Source organism: Gopherus flavomarginatus, chromosome 8 (assembly GCF_025201925.1).
Source record: "Gopherus flavomarginatus isolate rGopFla2 chromosome 8, rGopFla2.mat.asm, whole genome shotgun sequence".
Lineage (NCBI taxonomy): Eukaryota > Metazoa > Chordata > Testudines > Testudinidae > Gopherus > Gopherus flavomarginatus.
The window spans coordinates 94,859,832-94,880,502 of NC_066624.1; positions in this window are offsets into that span (position 1 = coordinate 94,859,832).

Here is a 20,671-nt window from a genome sequence, read left to right on the forward strand (position 1 = left end):
TTTAGAGAAGTACAGGTGTTCTTAACGTTCTGCCAACTTTTCCCCCCTTTTTTTCTCTTCAGCATGTTTAATCTTTAGTTTAGTTTCCTGTTTTTTCCTTGTGGTCTTGATTTATTGGATATCGAATGGTGCACAGCAATCAGTAGGTACAGTGTTGCTAGCAGTGTGTCCTAAATGGCTTAAAATAGTCCTCTCACGGAGAATAAACTTTGAGTACCAAACCTTTCCCAGTTAGACAGAATGGGGAGAACGAATATTATGATAAAATGGACCTGGTGTTTGAGATGTCTGACATGCAGATAAGGCAGAAAAAAAAGTTTTGTGTGTATGTAACAGACATACTTTTGTAGAGACAAGCCTTTTTGTGACCTTCTATAATTTAGGAATTAGTCCAGATGTCTGCCCGTTCTAAGCAATCACAGTGATCAATGTCTCAGATCATAACCAGGTTATCATTTCCACCAAGTATCATGCCACAAACCACAAGGTTCAAAGGGCTAATCCAAATTCATATAAAATAGGATGACATTTTAGACAGAGCTGAAGGGCTGCACATGTCATTGTTAGCAGAATGCCCCTAACAGAGCTGCTTCCAGTCACCATTTACACCTCTCATGTTGGTCTATTTCTGCAGTTGCTCTATGCTTATAGAAATACTGTTAATTTTAATGGCAATTCCACATGTTCCATGGATGCCCATTTTGACTAGTAATAGCAATAAAAAGTCACTTCATTGTGGTAGTAGTTTGCAGACTTAATAGCACCAATTTATAGTGGTGATCACTTATAAGCAGTTGTAGTTTGGCTATTATGGTAATTATTAAGGTGATTTGAGGAATTTCAATGGCTGCCTTATCTGAAAAGCAACTATAATGAAAACACTTTTAATCTCCTTGCTGATCCATGACCCTATAGTTAGGTTTACACTTGGAAGACTTTCCTCATGATTAATTTAGTTCGCAGAACAAAACACATGTCATGATGCATTTTGGAAGCGTCTATACCTGTATGCATGGTCTGTGATACAACTGAGTTCCTGAACAGTTTTACCATTTATAGCTATGGTGCCTCCTTTTAGACAGGAAGGCTAATTTTCTCCAGTCATTCACTTACAGCTATTTCTAAGATAATTTATATAACAACTGTGTATTTGATACTGGAAACTCCCTGGAGGCTTAAAATTGATTTTAATGGAGGCAGTTTCCCAAGTGAGAGACCTTTCCAAACAGAATCTAAAGGTCATATAATTTCAGAAATATTTTCGCTTTTAGTGGAGATGCTTGAAGGAAAAACTCATATCTCTTGGCTTATGTATCAGTTGCAAATTGAATGTCATCCTCACTTTACAGTTGTCCTACAGTTCGTTTAATTTTAAGGTCATATTTTCATTAATCTCCTATTTCCAACACGGCTTGTAAACAGAATTTCTGCTATAAAGGATGTTAAACTGTCTGTAGTCGTCAACTGGGGAAGCATTCCAAACATTTTGCATTCTTAAACTACACACAGTGATCCTCAAAATAAGGGCTATTATAACATAGGTCGTCTTGCTGCATTTTCTTCTCATATAAATCTAAAGCCAAAATCTAGCTCTTGGATAAAGTGGCATGTGTATATGCAACAAAGCACCTGCGTGGTGGTGAAGAGATGTATTGTGCCTCCTAAGGCAGAATGAATCCAGTAGTGCTGGGAGAAAGCACTGAGTTACACACTTGCTACACCTGTATGGAAAGCTGAACATGCACTAACCCCCACTTAGCACTGCGCCACCCTACTCTGAACCATGTTATGCTGGCATTAGTATTAGCAAACCTTGCTATAGCTGGGTGGTCACCTGCTCCTGGCCTGAAAGGGTTAAAAACAGCCCTGGGAGAGGGCTGTGGCAGGGGAAAAGGTGGGCTGATTGCAGGGAATCAGCCTCAGTGGGGAGCCACGCACCACTCAGGGTCCAGCTGGCCCTATAAAGACCAGTGAAGCCAGGAGTTGACAGTCTCCTCTAGCTGTGGAAGGAGACGAGCCTGGCCGCTATGAGGCTAAATAAGGTACCTGAGCTGGAGCAGGGCTGGGGGAAGGCCTAGAGAGCTGGGAAGCTCTGTCCTGGAAACCCCCAGGCTGTGGCCTAGTATAAGGCCAAATAAGTACTGGGGTTGTATGGGACAGCCCGAGGCTAGGCTGAGGCAGCAGGTCTAAACCCCTCCTTCACTGTGATGAGTGGCTTATACTGCAGTCTGCCCCAGGGAGCGTGGGCTAGTTGGTGACTGGCAGTAGCCTATGACTGAGGCTAGGTGGGGATAGGGGGTGGTGGTTCCCTGGGGGAGGGGAGACCGAGTGAGACAGTGGAGTGCTGCAGGGGGCAGCACCATGGTCTGAAAGGGGCACTGGGGTCCAAGAGAGACTAGAGACCCAGCGGGAAGCGGGACACCGGCCTGAAGAGGGCGCTCCTGGGTCCAAGAGCTAATTCCCCGGATGACAGACAGAAACCGCTGCAGGGTTGAGGCGCCGCACCGTTATACTTGCACTCAGGAAATGTAGATTCATTATAGTTACTACTTACATGGAAGGGAGGATATGAAGATAGAGATCTCTGTGCTTTCTCCTAGAGCAACATTCCCAGGCAGTGGCAGGGCAGGCTATTAGAAGAAAGGATGTGTGATGGTTAAGTAGAGTGACTCTCTTAAGAGATACCATTTTAAAAAAAAAATAGGAAAAATCTCATACAAGCAACAAGCATTTTATCTGCTTCAGTGAACCCAGTAAAGCAAATGGTTCCCACAGTCTCATATTCAATGCCTACTGATTCAACTTTTCATCAAACAATAAAATTCCACCTATGGAATGTCATAACTCTCTTGCTGAGCTCAAACATTTAAGATCCACTGATCTATGGTTTGTGTTGATGTTTATCTCTTTATTGCGTCTTCAGTTCTGACTTTGTCTTGCTGTCTCTCAGCAGTCTTACATTTTAAAACTAATTTAAAGGATATTGATAGGATACACAAATATTATACATATATATCACTGTACATTATTTGCTAGTTTGTTAGCAAGAAGAATAGTCAAGTGGGAGTCTTAAAAATAAGATGCATGGAAGATGGAATAAATCAGGCCACTCTGGAATTTCCTAAGTGATCTTATCAGACCTAATCAAGGAATGCTGGTGATCCTCCCCAGTAGGAAACAAATTAGAAGTCTGAGCAGACAGCGACTACATATGTAGCCTATTATTGCTTTGAAACTCACAAAACTGACACGGGGGTGGTTTGTGTGCGTGTGTTTAGTAATTAACACTCAACAGTATGTCAGTCCCTAAATGGAGCTAGTGTATGGATGAATACTGACAAAATCTTGAAGTCCTGACTCTAGTAGTAAATATATTGGCTCTGGATAAATGATCACAAATTTGTCTACATATATATTGAACAGATCAAAATATGATCAATTGAACAGTGACGGTCAATTTAAGTATAACTTATGAAACTGCTACTTGTGTGGCAGATAAATACTAAATATATTGATAGGAATACTTTCTGAATATCAGGGTTGAAGTGACTAAATTGCATGCTAAGTCACTAAGCAATGACTGAACTGTCAAATAAAAAGCCTGGGCAAAATTAGGCAAGTCAGTATCTACAAGCATACGCTGGCACAGCAATGTGTAATAGCAAGAAAATTAATGTCAATGCTTTTCAAAGAAATTATCATCCACTTCAATTTGGTTTCCTACAAGGAAATGACAGCTGTGTCAAAGAGGGCAAACATCTTTGTAACCTGCATATTTAAAACGGCTCTTTGGAAATAGGCCTCCCCTGGTTAGGGTTGGGGCCTGTAGCCTGGTGGTATAAAAGAAAGATGAAAGATGAAGGCCTGTGAAGAAAGTAGCAATATTGACACAAACTTTTCCTGGTCCACAATACATGGATATGGAACCACACTGAAAGATCAAGTATACTCCCTTGTAGTACATTGCTTTCTCTTTGAAAACAAACATACTGGCTTCCAATAACTGCAGAGGAAAGGGATTCTGGTCCAGCTGTAGCAATATCATCCTTTCAGTTACAAAAATAAAATAAAAACAAACATTTTTTGGAAGTCAGTTAGAAGAAGGGACTCTGAGTTCTCTACCTCTTAGACAGATGTTTTTTGCACTCCTGGATCGATGACTTGGATGCACTATATTCTAATCTGGTGTACAAAGTACACACTCCAGACTACATCCATGGCTAATGTAAACCAGTGCAGCTCCACTGAAGTTAACGGAGCTACCCCAATTTATCCTGGTTGAGCAGCTGGACTATACTTAGTATTCATTCCCAGTTCTGCTCTAAGGAGTATAAATCCGATGGAACAGTATTAGATAAAGTGGAGTTACTTTTCATTTTTAACTGCTGTAACTGAGCAGAAGATTGAGTTTCCAGTATTATCAGTTGTTGGTTGCTTCTTGGCTGAAATTTGCTTTCCATTAAGATCCGTTTTGACATACACACCCCTAAAATCCTCAAATGGATCGTTTCCATTTCCAAGTTTGCAGGTGTGGTCTTTGGCCAGCTGAGAGTGTTTTGCCCTTATTTCCATTAATGGACCTAAATCACTTTAAGCAGCAAAGAATCCTGTGGCACCTTATAGACTAACAGACGTTTTGGAGCATGAGCTTTCGTGGGTGAATACCCACTTCTTCAGATGCATGTCATCGGAAGAAGTGGGTATTCACCCACGAAAGCTCATGCTCCAAAACGTCTGTTAGTCTATAAGGTGCCACAGGATTCTTTGCTGCTTTTACAGATCCAGACTAACACGGCTACCCCTCTGATACTTGACACTTTAAGCAGATATTAAGCATATGGTAAAATGTATTCTAACACCTTTTTAGCCTTATTTTATCCCCCAATCACTTTTTCTAGAAAACTTGAATGATGTTTATTTAAGATATCTTAAGAACTGTGCCAATTACCAGCTTTAAGGCATGGAAAGTCATATTCAGAATTTATATTGTGAGCTCTTTGAGGCAGGTAATGTTCATTAATATATATCTGTGCAACATCTTGCACAATGGGATCTCAGTCTAGGTCGGTTTTCTAACTACTACTGGGATATAAATAGCACTCATTTCTCATGGTTACTAATATTCTAGAATGTCCCAGAATATTGTCAAACACTGGTAAAAATACTTTTTTGTTGACACATACTATACCAACAGAGATTTACTCTTATAATAGTCCATAGTGATGCCAGATGAAATGGAGGCCTGACTTTGCTATGCACTGTAACATACCTACTTAAAAATAGTTCTTGATCCAAGAAGCTTACAGTGAAAACGGATGAGAGAGAGGGAATTGTAGCACATGAAGACTAGAGGCTAGGCTTTTACAGGTATTTAGGCACTGGGTAGAATTTTTTTAGGGGGGGGAAAACTTTCATTTAAGTGACTAGATGCTTCTGAAAACCCACCTAAATACTTTTCAAAATGCCTAAATACCTTTCAAAAATCTGGCTCTAAGTGACTTGACGATGGTCATATAGGGAGTGTGTGAAATCAAATCACCGCAGACCTAATTCCTGGCCTACAAGACTGTTCTCTGACTTCTAGTTGTTTTAAAGATGGCCATAAATATTACCATATGATACTATACGTGCATATAATATTATACAACCATAAATAGTATACACAAATCATGCTCATCACCCTTTAGAAACTGGCATCCCTCTTCTTGCCTTTCTGATTGCCGCTAAGACTCTTCTGTCTTCGCGCACAAACCAACTACTGCTGCGCCACATGAAGTAGACTGCAAAAGAGCAAGTTCTTGGCTTCTTCTCCTCCTGCCTCCTAGGAGTGAAAGAGTGCACTAGACCCCTTGTGGATCCTTGCTTCCCAATTTCCAAGGTGGACACTCATTATCTACTCTGTCTGATTGTGAGGAGAATGTGCCTCCAGTCCTGTCTACCCAGTTGTGGTCAGCCTTGAGAGGCTGAACAACAGTGTGTTTGGGTTTTTTAGGAGAAAATAAATGAAAATACATTTAAAAAGTCTGTCCCTGCAACACACATTTGCTAATATCCTTTAAAAAAACACCTTTCATACACTAATTCCAGTTTTTTATATTAGTTGCTAAAGGTGTGGGGCACCTCCATCTGATAACAGTGGTGCTCAGTTTTCTGATTCTTAACCTTTATAAAATTAAAGTACTAATTCTAACAATTAGAGCAAGGTATTTATTTGCTTGCTTGTTTTTTTCTTATGTGGTAGAAATCTCCTTAAAAGTATACTGAACAAAGCATAAATGTACTATAGGGAATAATCCTGTGCTCACAGTGAGAGGCACTAATGACCTATTTAGGTCTTTTCCAGTTCTAATTCCTTTGACATTGTTTTAAACATGAGGGGCAAAATTCATCCCTGGTGTTAACCCATTTGAATCAATGGAATTACCACAGGCATGAACTGGGTCCAGTGTTTCCAACCTCTACATATGTAGAGTTCTCATCACACTTTAAAAAATTAAACAGCAGAATAGCTATAAATGCATTTCCTTCCATTGATCTAAATTTAACAAGGAAAAAAGTTGCAATAAAATTAGAGATACTGAACTATCCATAGGAGATTCCAGTACGTTATTAACCTTCTCACCCTGCCACTTATCTCCAAATGCACACGCCACCAGCAGGAAGGATTTAGGTTATATTTTAGTAATCCAAATCTTGTGAGTAGTGGGTTTTGCTGAAATTGGAGCACTTGTTACTATAATTTAACTACAAAAACCTGCATTTAGTAAAGTAAAACGTTTTACTTCAGTTCACAAAAGCAATGAGGTTTACAGCAATATCAATAAGGTTGGGGTATCAGCCTGGATTTCCTTAGTTTTCTGGATTTGTCAAACATTTAACAATGCTTAAATATAGGCTTTTTTCATGATGATAGTGAAATTTTCATAATAGTAACCTTTTTAAAAGAGAAAAAGGCTAGAATAAGCAAAAAGACAGGACTGACTGTGGAAAGGAGAGTTTGTAGTGTAGTGGCTAGAGCATGATACTGAAGTTGGAAGACTGGAATTGTATTCTTAGCTTTGCTACTTAGTGTCTGATTTTGAGGAAGATATTTAGGCCCAGATTTTCAAAGGTAGTAAGGTGTAACTGCACTCAGCATTGCAACATCTAATTAAGGAGCCTAATTTCTCACTTTCAAAAGAGATTTTTGACCCTCAAGAACCTAAATCCCATCAAATGATAAGATTTTTGGCTAAGTGCCTAAACCCCTCTTGAATGTGAGATTTAGGTTCATAAATCAGTAAAGCATTGTAGTACTGAGCACACCAATGCCTCAGTACCTTCCAAAATCTGCCCCTTATCCTCTCTGAGCCTCAGTTTCAATAGCTGTAAAATGAGGATAATACTTACCTATTTAACGGGGAGTTCTGAGGCTTAATTCATTAATATATGTACTTTGCAATAGTTGGATGGAAATGCTATGAAAATGCAAGGTACTATGCTATTATTATGGATGGGAAAGACATTGCAATCACTAGTTAGGTTGTTGAAAGGCTTTGGAAGCTAACTATTAATGCTGGCTGGACCTGTTTTTTGATGAAAAATTTCATTTTATCAAAGCTAATGTGTATCCATAGCTGGTGGTTAGGGCACTAACCTAGGATGTAGAAGATACAGGTTAGGGTCCCTGTTGTGCCTGAATCATAGTGATCTGGTATGAAAACTGCTCTGAAACAGGGAAAGTAGGGACTTGAGTCTAGATCTTCCTCTTCCATATGCCAGGACAGTGCCATAATCATGAAACTATACAGTGTGAGTATCTCTAAAACAGACATCTTGACACAGTTGTATTTGCAAAAAATGTTTGAAAGGTTTCCTTTTTATGCCAATGTGGAACAAAAACAAATGTTGAAACCTTGAAAGTTGTTGCTGTCCAGAGAATGACAATTCTGTTTTGATCCAATAGCTACATTGTAGTTTCTACATACTTGCCTCAGAAAAAGCTTAGAACTGCTTTTGGAAGTTTCATATTTAAATATGATGAAGAGAAAACGAATCCTGACACTATTTTACAAAGGATATTGGGGGAGGGGGCACTATGTACCATCATTCTAGCCAGCTATGCACATTTTATATAGTGTGTGTTTGTAAATCTAGGCAATTGTGTGTGTCAGTCTATAGCTTTTCCTGTCACACTGCACGTTACAGTCTATTACTTTCCATTCCGAATCTAAATAACATGTTTTTAGAAAACTGTGCTCTTACATTTAGCCGCAGTTTTGCTATGTCAGGTCTGATTCTGCCCCACAATGGATATGTAGCTTTCACGGAGACTTATAGAATGATAAATTATAGAATAAATGAAAGGGAGTGGGGTGTGTGGAAAGAATCTATGCAGGTTGTACTTGTCATTCCTTTGTTCTGTGCTGCAGATATTGCCTTTTTTTAAAAAATATTTGTTTATGTACAGGTTATGTTCAGAATGAGATGACCACTACATTTGGTAATAGTAATGGCTTCCATTGATACTCAACCCTTGCCAACAGCTATCTCATGATGGTATATGAGGATATCACCAAGTGATATACTTGTGGTAACTGAGCAGCAACAATTTCTTGAATATTGTCATTTAATGGGGTTTACTGTATATTGGGTCTAATAGTAAATATTACCCTTCTCATGGAGCTTATATACGAGACTCATGATTTGCTAACGAGTTTAATCACAGAATTCTACCAGTCTTTTCAATTAGATGGAAAAACAGCCCTGGCCGTTAATGATGATTAAAGAGCTGATGTTTTTCACTTATCAAAAGTGTTACTGCCAAATCCCAGTTGGGGTCATTATATTCTGCAGGGCTTTGGGTAACAGAACTGAGATCTTGAACAAGACTTTATTCAATGGGGAGTCGAGTCAGTGCAGAGAGTATTGCACTGGAGTGATGTGTTCAGTGATCCAAGCTGCTAAGTAACTTAGCTGAATCTCATTTTGTACCAGTGGAGATTTTCCAGGTATATAACTTCATACCTATATATGAGTAGCACAACCAAGTGTAGAGGTCACAGATGCATGAATCACTACAAACAGGTCTGTGTCTAATAGGATGAGGTATCCTCTGACAGGGCCGGTGCAACCATGTAGGCGACCTAGTCGGTCGCCTTAGGGTGCTGGCATTTGGGGGGCGGGATTTTCTTTGGCAGCGACCGCAGCCGCCGGACACTCGGCCACCCTGGTCGCCGCTGGCATTTAGGCGGAGGGAGCTTGGGCAGGGGGGCGTAGGGAGCGCTGCCAGCAGCAATTAAGGAGGGGGCGGCAGCACGCGGGGGAACTCCCTGCCCAGCTCACCCCTGTCCCGCCTCCCCCCCAGCTTAGGCACCGCAAGCCTCGGAGGCAGGAGAAGTGAAGCAGCCACGGCATGCTCAGGGTGCTCGTGTACAGAGCAGGGGTGAGCTGGGGTGGGGGGTGCCTGGGAGGAGTGGGGAGCTACCGCAAGGGGGGCGCCTCAGGGTGGAGGGGGGGAGCTGCCGCAGGGGTGTGTGCCTCAGGACGTGGGCATGGGGTGGGGGGAAGGTGCAAGGCAGAAGTTTCGCCTAGGGCGCAAAACGTCTTTGCACCGGCCCTGTCCTCTGACCATTCACATATGGAACGGGAATTTTATGCCACTTTAGATATATGGATATCTGACACTTAGGAATCCTCAAAACTGTATGTCTATACTGCAACAAAACACCTGCAGCTGGCCTGAGTTAGCTGAATTGAGCTCATGGGACTTCGGTTACGGGGTTATAAAATTGTAGTGTAGACCCTGGCTTCAGCCCAAACATCTGAGACTTACTCCCTCACAAGGTCTCAGAGCCCAGGCTCTTGAACAAGCCCAAGTGTTGGCTGTGAACCGACATAATCTGAGCGTAGATGCCATCGATAATGAGGATGTCAGAGACTACATCTTGAGCTCTGAGGGTATGCCAGCACAGCTGCTGGAAGCAAGTTGCATCCTGTGTCAATAGACTAGTGTTAGCAGGATTCATGCTAGTGTGCTAAAAATGGGAATGTGGATATACAGCTCAGTCTGGCACTCAGGTTCCCTGAAGCCTAGGGAAGAGTGGGCTTCAGAGCCCAAGCTCCTGCCTAAGTCCAAACATCAAAGCAAAGTCTAGACAGCTATGCTGCCCAAGACCTGTTAACTTGACTCTAACAACCTGAGATTGTCTCATGGCATCTGTATAGACAATACACCTTTAGTCCATTTTCCTATCGTCTTCATCTCAAATCTTGTCTGGGTTCAGCTTTACACAGCTATTTTTTATTAAGGTGTAAATTTTGGCTAAGTACCGAGACAGCTGGGAGGTGATACTGTTTGTTTGTTAGGCCCAGTAGCATGCAGACAACACCTGAGTTGTCTCACTAGTTCTCCTAACTGCTGAATAAGATGGAGCTTGTGGGACATAGCACCTGCTTGTCCTCGAGACAGGAGCATTTGCCCAGAACAACTCCACTGGGTTTAGTGTGAGGAGTAGAACTAGAGCCATTTCAGGGCATTTCCATTTACCTACTTACAGCTTCTTGGAATGGAACAAGAGTATTTAATAATCCTCAGTATCAAACACCTAAGAGATCCCACAGGATGCATATGGATGCATTTTCCTTGTTTATGGTCAAGTGGTCACCCACCAGAACAAGTGTTCTGTCACTGCCATGCTACTCTGGACCTGAATGAAAAAGTTCTAGGAGATTGTCAGCTGATAGGTAATGCTGATGACTTTTCAACCCCTGCCCCCTATTTCTCAATTTTCTTGCTCAGTGGAGCAGAGGTTAGACATTAAGTAATAGTTTGTGCAGTCTCTATTGTCTGGTTAGATGGGTGTCTTGGGGTGAGGGCCCTGCCTGCAGCCTGTGGCATAAACCAACAAGTCAGAGCTGGTAGCTGGGTCAGCCCCATGTGACAGGAGCAGCTGCAAGATGAGTGAGAGGGGGCTCATTTTTTCACATCCTGGGGGCAGGGAAGGTGGAGGTGCAGAGTTCCAATTGCCCATAGTGCATAAGGCCAAAATGTTTAATCTGGCACTGGTCTTATTCTTCTTTCTAAGAGATTTTACCATCTATGTCTATTAAGTCTGTTCTTCCTCCTCATTCCCTTTTCCAAATAAATCAAATTGTTTTGGATACAAGAATATAAATGGGACTATATCCATGTTACGGAGGCAGAGACTGCTATAGAAGTAATGCAGTATTTATTATGTATTAAAATTTGGAAAATCACTGTACACGCTGAAGATTGGAAGGCTTCTCTGTCTATCTCTAGTTCTATAAACTTCAACAAGCATTAGGCCACAACATAGATTTAGAGTTATGGCTTTAAAATGAGACTGCAGAGTTCCTATTTGTACATGTTCTCTCAACTCCTTCTCTCAACTCCCTGTCTTCTGCACAATTGTCTCTTAATAAAGGTTATGGTAAGAGGCTTTGAATTTGAAAAAAAAAATACACAATCAGTGGTCCACCTTCCAATGACAGCTGGGTTTATGAGGCTGTATTCATTAGTTAACAGTACCCAAAGTTAGCACTGATGATATGTTGCATCATTCATGCTTTCCAAAATAGATCCCTGAGACAAAGTTCACTAGTTAAAACAACAGTGATGAAGTTAATTTGAATCAGTTGACATCTTGGCTGCTTAGCCTACAGTGTGTACAGTGATTTTTCCAAATTCAGAAAAAAAAATTCAATTAAATATGCTATGTAAAGTGGACAACTTAAGTCCAGAATTGGCCTTTTGTTCAACCTAAATGTCCAAAATGCTTAACTTAGAAACAAGATGACCTAGGTGACATCATGAGGCTACCTCGAAGAATCCATGAAACCAGAAACTTACTTTGTGTTCACATTCTCTATATAGGAGAAGTGTCCAAAATTAGTAAGTGTAAAGATATCTTTACTAGTATTTCCATATCCAGTGTGAGTTCTGGTTCTTCAGTGTTTCAGGGGAAACGTCAGTTCTGGACAGCTTCCCGTTTTCACTGGAGGCAAAGAAAATATTTCTGATATTTTAAATTGTGTATGTATCTATCCACTGTGATGCATCTTTAGAGGGAGTTATCTCTAAAATGGTATTTATTTATTTCCTGGTCACTTATTAATGCTCCATCATAATTCCAAGAAATAATTTATTCAACATACAGATGCACTTACCAGACAGAAACAAATCCAAGTTGCAGAGCTGCAGGAATGATTGCTGTTCTTTTCAAAGCTGGTTTTGGGATTTCTTCAAAAAGGACAAAGCGGGGGGGGGGGAGGAATTACCTCTAACAGAACACTTTCATTGGCAACAATACTCATTACCAATCACTGGAGTTTATTAATTACTTTGAGATTATGGTTATCTGAATCAGCTACTTTGGGTAAGATATTACCATATGTCTCCTAGACCCCTAAACATCTTAGATCTTCAAAACAATGTTTGGAATACATGTAGGAACATAACAAATAATAAATGTTAGTTTTAATATATTTTATTATAGAAGATTAAAGGGAGATGAGGAAGTCTTTTTTTAATACAAATATAACAGAACTAAAGAAGTATTAGGAAGAAAGTAGGTCCATTAATAAATGATGAAGGTGAATAAATTATTAAATGACTGACATGCTAAGCTTGTTTTTTAAAATCTGCCTTCATCAAGAAATCTCTGCGAAGAAAGTCTGACCCATTAGTAAGAAAGCAAGATTCCGCTAAAATAATCAATGATACAAAGCAGACATACATGTACAAATTAAGTAATTGACTTTCTGCAAATCAGCCAATCCAGACGGTATACAACATGGGGTCATAAGAGCTATTACTATTGACAATATTGAAAAATGAACAACTAGGAAGGCACCAAAAGATTTGAGGAAAACAGATGTATTACCAGTTTTCAAAAAAGGAAAGCATAGTGATTCTGTTGCTTGCTTTCCTTTAAACCTAACTCTCAGGGCAAGAGAACCTCAGAGGGAGGGGGAGAGGAGAGACCCTGGACAGACAAACTTGATTATTATTTGTTTCCTTATATAAAATTTTTGAATAAAGAGAATAACAGATGTAATCTATTTTACAGCATATTTACCAAAAGTACATTTTTGGATGATTGACACACATTTAGATTTAAGAAAGTCATTTGATATACTTATCTCAGCAATCCCAACTAAATGACACAGCTCAATTATCAATCATTTACAACCAGTAGAGCAAAAAAGATGAAATTATTTATTTGTAAAAATTCAAATAATGAATACATTTGAGGAAACAGATCTAAATAAATGATTTGCCCTGATCACTTGCTTTTTTCTGCTAGAATGGTGCACTGTAACACGAAACAAAAACTACCTAAAAGAGCATAAACCCAGGGAATTAAGATTATTTAACTAGGGGCACAAAGGCATAAAGGGCAGAAAATAAAAGGAAGTTTGGGAATGTAATTCCCATTTGTGCCTCTGAAAATCTCCCCCTTCGTGGGTTACTTCACGGATTGATGAGAAGTCTGTTTTGTTTTTTTTTAATTTAACATCTTTCTTAGACTGTAGAAGTCAGCCACAGGCCTGAATATGGGAAGGTGAAAAGTCCTATTGTCCCAGGAAGAGCACTGAAAACACATTTTCGATCTGGCAGGTGTAATCTGTCCAGGGTCTTATCCATGCAAAGGGATGATGCACAATCTGTTCCATCTGTTAGTAAATATGCCACATCACACAGTAATCGTTTAGAAGAGGTCAACAAAAAATAATCCATTGTCTGCGAGTAGGGATTGAATTATAGGGATAGATTAAAAAAGAGAAGTATTATGTACTGTGGCTTGGATGTAGCTAAGGTGGAAATTCAAGCTGTCTGCAAATAATTGAAAGGTATAAACCCTATGGATATAAAGGAATTATTTAGTATACATGTTTATAACTAAATGCTATAGGATGTATACAGGAAAGTTAACGTTTTGCTGAATTTGAGGAGAATAACCCTGAAAGTGAAATGTACAAGACTGTAGTATAACTAATGTTTATTTCTTGTTCCTTTTAAAAATGGGCAGGGCAAACCACTAGAAAATATTTGGTAAAGGACACATCCTTGTTGGCAAGCATATAGACCTAGTCTTTTTTTTTTTTTTTCCATTAGTACCTTCTCTGATTCTGTGATCATTCAGAGTGCTCAGCATCAGCAGTGTTTTGTTTCAAAGAAATAAATGGCCAAAAACAGATTAATGAATCTTTTAGACATACTAATGAAAAGGAGGATTGCAGACTTGTATTCTAGATACAGATCTCTCTTCAATTCTAGATCTCTCAGCTTCCCTGAGACTCAGTAGCAGGTTTTCTCAAGATCAAGACAGTAAATGAATTCCCCAAGGTTATACATTTGGGGCCAAATTGTGCCATCACTTACATCTGTACTTCTTAATTCAAAGGCCTTCCATCATCAATCAATGGGTGTTTACAGCCCTGAGCCTAAAATTTCATCTATCCGTTGTGGAATTTATTCCCCTGCAGGGTCAATTCCGGAGAACAACTAACTTCTTATAAACAAGCAAACTAAGGCACTCCTTGTCTGGAGGACAAATGTAATTACAAGTCTCCTTGGCTCTGAATAGGTAACTAGTGGAACCTGTGTGAATACTCTATATGCTGATATAATATAAAGCTATGGTTAAATCAAGTCTCGTGGCAGTCTTCAGCTTTAAGACCAATTACTTGCAGCATATTAGGATATGCAAGAATTGTCACAGTGGATTCTAATTCAAAATTATTACTCTCCATTTTCTAACAGTTTGCAGTCAGCTAATATCACAAACATCAGTGTTTGCAGAAATCTTCTATATTTCCACACCAAACCAAGAATTTAATAAGCAATTAATTGCTGAAATGATGCATAGCTGTCTGCAATAACCATTTGTAGACATTCAGTTCAGAAGGAGAATCAAATTGAGCTGGTCTGATACCTCTAAATGTAACTGTGGGGGAAAAGATGGCTAGTGAGTGGTGTGATTTTAATATAGGGGTCAAAATAAAAGGGGAAAGGACAAGGTGTCATTTTGAAGGTTCTTGTCTTTAAAAATACAAAAACAAAAGAAGTTGTTGTGAATGAAGGCAAATGCACGTCCATAATTGTTAGACACAGGGTGAACCTGATTTCATGAAAGTCAATGGCAAAACTTCCATTGATTATAATGAGGCTAGAACATCACCCATAGATTGATATTTTGGCACTTAAATGAAAGTCACCTTCATTTCAAAGATAAGTAACTGCAGCTCCCTTTGATTTCATGGGATTTCTGGGTAGCTCAGCACTTCTTAATATCAAGCCAATGATGCCAATGAGAACATACATTTGAGTAGCTGCTCATGATGGAATTAAAGGTGTGGTTTATTGTCTGGCCCTAACAGGCAATTGATATATCCTTCAATATGCTAGTTTATTGATATGATAGCATAATTCCTAGTCAATCAACTGAGCGTGTTTCATTTAGAAATTACATGAATAGGAAACTATTGGTAAGAACTTTTTTTTAATTAAAATGTTTTTAAGCAGGATAAGGCTTTTATAGCAGGCTTTGTGCTGACCCAAAGTCAGTGCAGAAAACTTTGGAGAAAACTCAGGAGCTACCCTGTTGAGTTGGCATTTTGTTTTTGTATTATTGAGCTTACTGGTTAAAACTATTTGAGAGGAATGTTCACCTAAAAGGTTTGCCAAGTTGATGCCCCAAACCCCTGCAATAGGAGCCCACCTTAAAGAGAAGGATTTGTATTCACCCCTAAGCTTCAATGAATTTTCTCTTCTCTTCCATCACTTTCATCAGGGGCCCTCTCAAATACTTTTGTGCCAGTCTGCACCATGATGTAATTTACCCAGCAAGAGGTGACCATTGGCTAGTTGTAAAGAGAGAGAGGTGGGGAAAGGATGAAGTTAGATTATTGGGTTTAGTGTGTGAGTGCTAGCTAGTGTTGCTGGTCTGTTATATACAGGAGGTCAGACTAGAAGATCTGGTGGTTCCTTCTGGCCTAAAATGCTATGACTGTAGGAGGAGCCATCTCTCACTTGGGAGATGGGGAAGCCCAAAACCACCATTGCAGCAAGACCTAGAGCCGAGCCAAGCCACCTACCACCAATCAAGGTGGGGGATGTACCACCAGCTGAAACTGAAGTAATGTTTTTCTGTAACTAAAAAAAGAAAAATGAAATATATTCAATTGTTTTCTAGTGCTCCTATTGATTAGAGTCACTACAGTCGTCTTGACACTAACTCCCATTTCTTTTATATGTCTATATCATACCTACCAATTAATAGGATATTTTTTGTTAGAATTTTTTTCTGAATTGTTTCAATTCACCCGAGTCATCACTCATAATATATTTTTTCAAAAAAGTTTCATCCAAAACTTCTATATTTTATTTTCTCTGTTCTTCATGTCTATCTTCATTTTACTCTAATAATTTATCTCTCCCCTCCCATTCCTTCCTTCATCTCTTTCTACTATCACTGTTCTTCCACAGCCCTGTGCTTTTTGCCTTTGGTGTACACATGAATGAGAAAATGTCTGCATTTTAAAAAAAACCTGATGTTTTCTTCAACTCATTTGAGAAGAAATACTTCCTCAGGAAACACTTACAATCACAAGGTGTAGTTTTGGCAGTCAGACCTAATGATTAGTTCTCAATATCTAGGAGAAAAAATATTGTGAAAAGGCTATCAATCCTCATGCTTTGGAATATAAACTGATCACTGACTGGAGTCAAAAGGAGGAACTGCAGAACTGGCAAGGTGCCTGATGGAATTCTCATCCTCTGGAATGTCCTCTATTGTCAACTCTCTGTAAAAAGGCAACAGGTTTGATGGTCAATTCAGGGACGGTAATTATGTCAAAACGGTGCAAAGCATGCCTTTAAAGGTTTAAAAACAGAGGTAAATTCTAAGTTCATGTGGACTGTAGCAAGTGTTTGTGGGAACAACGTTAAACTCGACTGTTTCTTATCTGTTTAACCAGTGCAAGCAAAACATAACTTTTTCTGAATCTTTTTCCTCAAAGTCTAAAAGACATTGATATTCCAATAAATGTGTACCTTCTGGAATAATTGCATCTCATCCTTATAAATGTCCCCTTTTCCTTACTTCAAACATTTTAACAACTTTAAGATAAATGATTATTACCACCAAATTGCCATGGGGTACATTCTCCTCCCACGACTCAGACTTAACTTCCAGAGCTGTGCACATGATTGAAAGGACATCATACTATTTAATTTTATACACACATTGTCGATAATGAGTAAAGCCTCTATTTTATTCACACTTGCCTGGGTGTAAGAGTATATCTACTCTAAACTACAAATGGGCCATTAAAATAGCGTGATCAACATATTCATGCATAAATATTTAACAACTTCCCACAAACCAGCAAAGAAAAGGCTTATTAAAGCATAATCCTTCTGCAGTATTTTTATATCTTTCTAACATGCAAAGTTTTGTAAACTAAGCCCAGCTGACTGGTATTTAAAAAATAATGCAGCTAGAAAGGTTTATAATGTGTTTCTATAGAATAGCAGTGCTTAACGTATCATATTTGATAGTGACAGACAATGTTAACTATAAGACCCATTCAGTAACTTTTTTTAAATAATTCACCATCTTCTCTAATACTATGTGTATTGTGGAGTTCATTATAAGTAATGTAGTGGTGTCTTTTAATCAAGCAAGTAGTATGCTTTATTTCTATTTGTTTGTCTAGTGTTAATTCAATTTTAGATTTTTATTTGAAAACTCTTGCTGACATTTTTATATTTTTACTCACGTCCTAACTATATTTATCTGATTTTTCTGATAAATCCTTTAGGGCAGAACCTAATGAATCCATTATCTACTCTACACTACTGGAATAAATTTTAGTACTATTGGGGAAAAAATCCTATTTTTAGACATTCAATTTTTCCTTTTATAGAGCAGTTCAGTGCAACTAACCATCTAGCTCTTGTATGGTTATTCATATTATCTATTTTGATCTTTAATAGGCCTTGAGAACTTTTACCTTTCTAAAAGACTATTAACTACCTATCAACACATGGTGCACAAAATTATAAAAATAAGAATGGCCATACTGGGTCAGAACAAAAGTCCATCTAGACCAGTATCCTGTCTTCCGACAGTGGCTAATGACAGGTGTTCCAGAGGGAATGAACAGAACAGGTAATCGTTAAGTGATCCATTCCATGTTGCTCATTCCCAGTTTCTGGCAAACAGAGCCTAGGGACAACATCCCTGCCCATCCTGGCTAATGATCCATGGATCTATTCTCCATGAATGTATCTAGGTTTTTTGGTTTTTTTGGACTCTGTTATAGTCTTGGACTTCAACATCCTCTGGCAAGGAGTTCCACAGGTTGACTGTGTGTTTTGTATGAAGAAATGCTTCCTTTTTTTTTTTTGTTTTAAACCTGCTGCCTATTAATTTCATTTGGTGACCCCTAGTACTTGTGTTATGCTAAGGAGTAAATAACACTTATTTACTTTTTCCACATCAGTCATGATTTTATAGGCCTCTATCATATCCCTCTGAGTCATCTCTTTTCCAAGCTAAAGAGTCCCAGTCTTATTAATCTCTCCTCATACGGAAGCAGTTCCATTTTTTTTGAGGGGATCAAAAAGCATGTGGACAAAGGGGATCCGGTGGATATAGTGTACTTAGATTTTTCAGAAAGTCCTTCACCAAAGGCTCTTAAGCAAAGTAAGCCGTTATGGGATAAAAGGGAAGATCTTCTCATGGATTGGTAGCTGGTTAAAAGATAGAAAACAAAGGGTAGGAATATATGTTCAGTTTTCAGAATGGAGCGAGGTAAATAGTGGTATCCCCTGGTGGTCTGAACTGGGACCAGTCCTATTCAACATATTCACAAATGATCTGGACAAAGGGGTAAACAGTGAGGTGGCAAAATTTGCAGATGATACAAAACTATTCAAATAATTATGTCCACAGCAGACTGCAAAGAGTTACAAAGGGATCTCACTAAACTGGGTGATTAAGCAACAAAATGGTAGATGAAAATCAGTGTTGATAAATGCAAAGTAATGCACATTAGGAAAACATAATCCCAACCATACATACAAAATTATGGGGTCTAAATTAGCTTTTACCACTCAAGAAATGTTTTGGAGTTATTGTGGACAATTCTCCGAAAATATCTGCTCAATGTACAGTGGCAGTCAAAAAAGCTAACAAAATGTTGGGAATCATTAGGAAAGGGATAGATAATAAGATAGTAAATATCATACAGCCTCTATATAAATCCATGGTATTTCCACCTCTTGAATACTGTGTGAAGATGTGGTTGCCCCATCCCAAAAAAGATATATTGGAATTGGAAAAGGTTCAGAAAAGGGCAACGCAATTATTAGGGGTATGGAACAACTTCCAAATGAGGAGAAATTAAAAAGACTGGGATTTAGATTGTATGATATATGACTAAAAGTGGTCTATAAAATTGTGACTGTTGTGGAGAAAGTGAATAAGGAAGTTGTATTTACTCCTTCACATAACACAAGAACCAGGGGGTCACCCAATGAAATTAATAGGCAGCAGATTTAAAACAAACAAAAGGAAGAACAACTTTTTCACACAATGTACAGTCAACCTGTGGGACTTGTTGCTGGAGTATGTTGTGAAGGCCAAGACTATAGTGGGGATCAAAAAAGAACTAGATGAATTCAGGGGGATGAGGGGGGGGAGGATATGTCCATCAATGGTTATTGGCCATGATGGCCAAGAATGAAGTCAAGACTCTGGATGTTCCTAGCCTCTGATTGCTAGAAGCTGGAGGGGGATGACAGGGGATGGATCACTGAATGTTTGCCTATTCTGTTCATTCCATCTGAAGCATCTGGCATTGGCCACTGTTGGAGGACAGGATACTGGGTTAGATGGCCCTTTGGTTTGACCCGATATGGCCTTTCTTATGTTTCTAGGGTAATATCTTGGAGCTACAGTGAAGCTTCCCAGATAACTTAAGACTATCTCAGCAGATGCTGCTTTAATCAAGGGTCTCTATATTCTAGTGGGGCAAAAGAAAAAAGATTGAGGCCTCTTCAGTCTCTGAAGCTGGGCACTCTATGAAAAAGATGTTTTATTCTGAAAAATTGTATTCTCTGACTCAAATGTTTGGTGGTTTGCCCATGCATGCTGGGTTATCTTGACTTATCTATCTTATTTACTATTGCCTTCACCACGAAAGCTATATCACATGGCAAGAGTACCCCTGGGCAGTAAGTTGACAAGAACTATAATCTTGTCATAGAAGTCCTGGATCTTTGATTTCCTGCCAAATGTATACACCAGTTACATATATCTCTTTGCCCAGTAGCAATACCACAGCTAGCATTCATTATAAGCCCTGCAGCTCTTAATATTTACTTCAGGCTGAAACTGCTATTTAGATTGTCAGCCAGAGTGTTTTTGTTGCTGTTCCCATTTGCAAACTGTAATCTTTTTTTAAATAAGAGGTGATCCTCAAAAGGGCATTACAATGAGTCCTTCCTTCTTTGTTTGCCTTGGTTTTTGTTTCATGTTAAATTTTTAATTCTCTAAATTTAGTCCTTAATTTATACCTTTTTGATTTTGGGGGGTTAGGGGAAGAAGAAATGTCTTACATAAGAAAAGCTACTGTTATGTACTGCCGCCGAATGCAA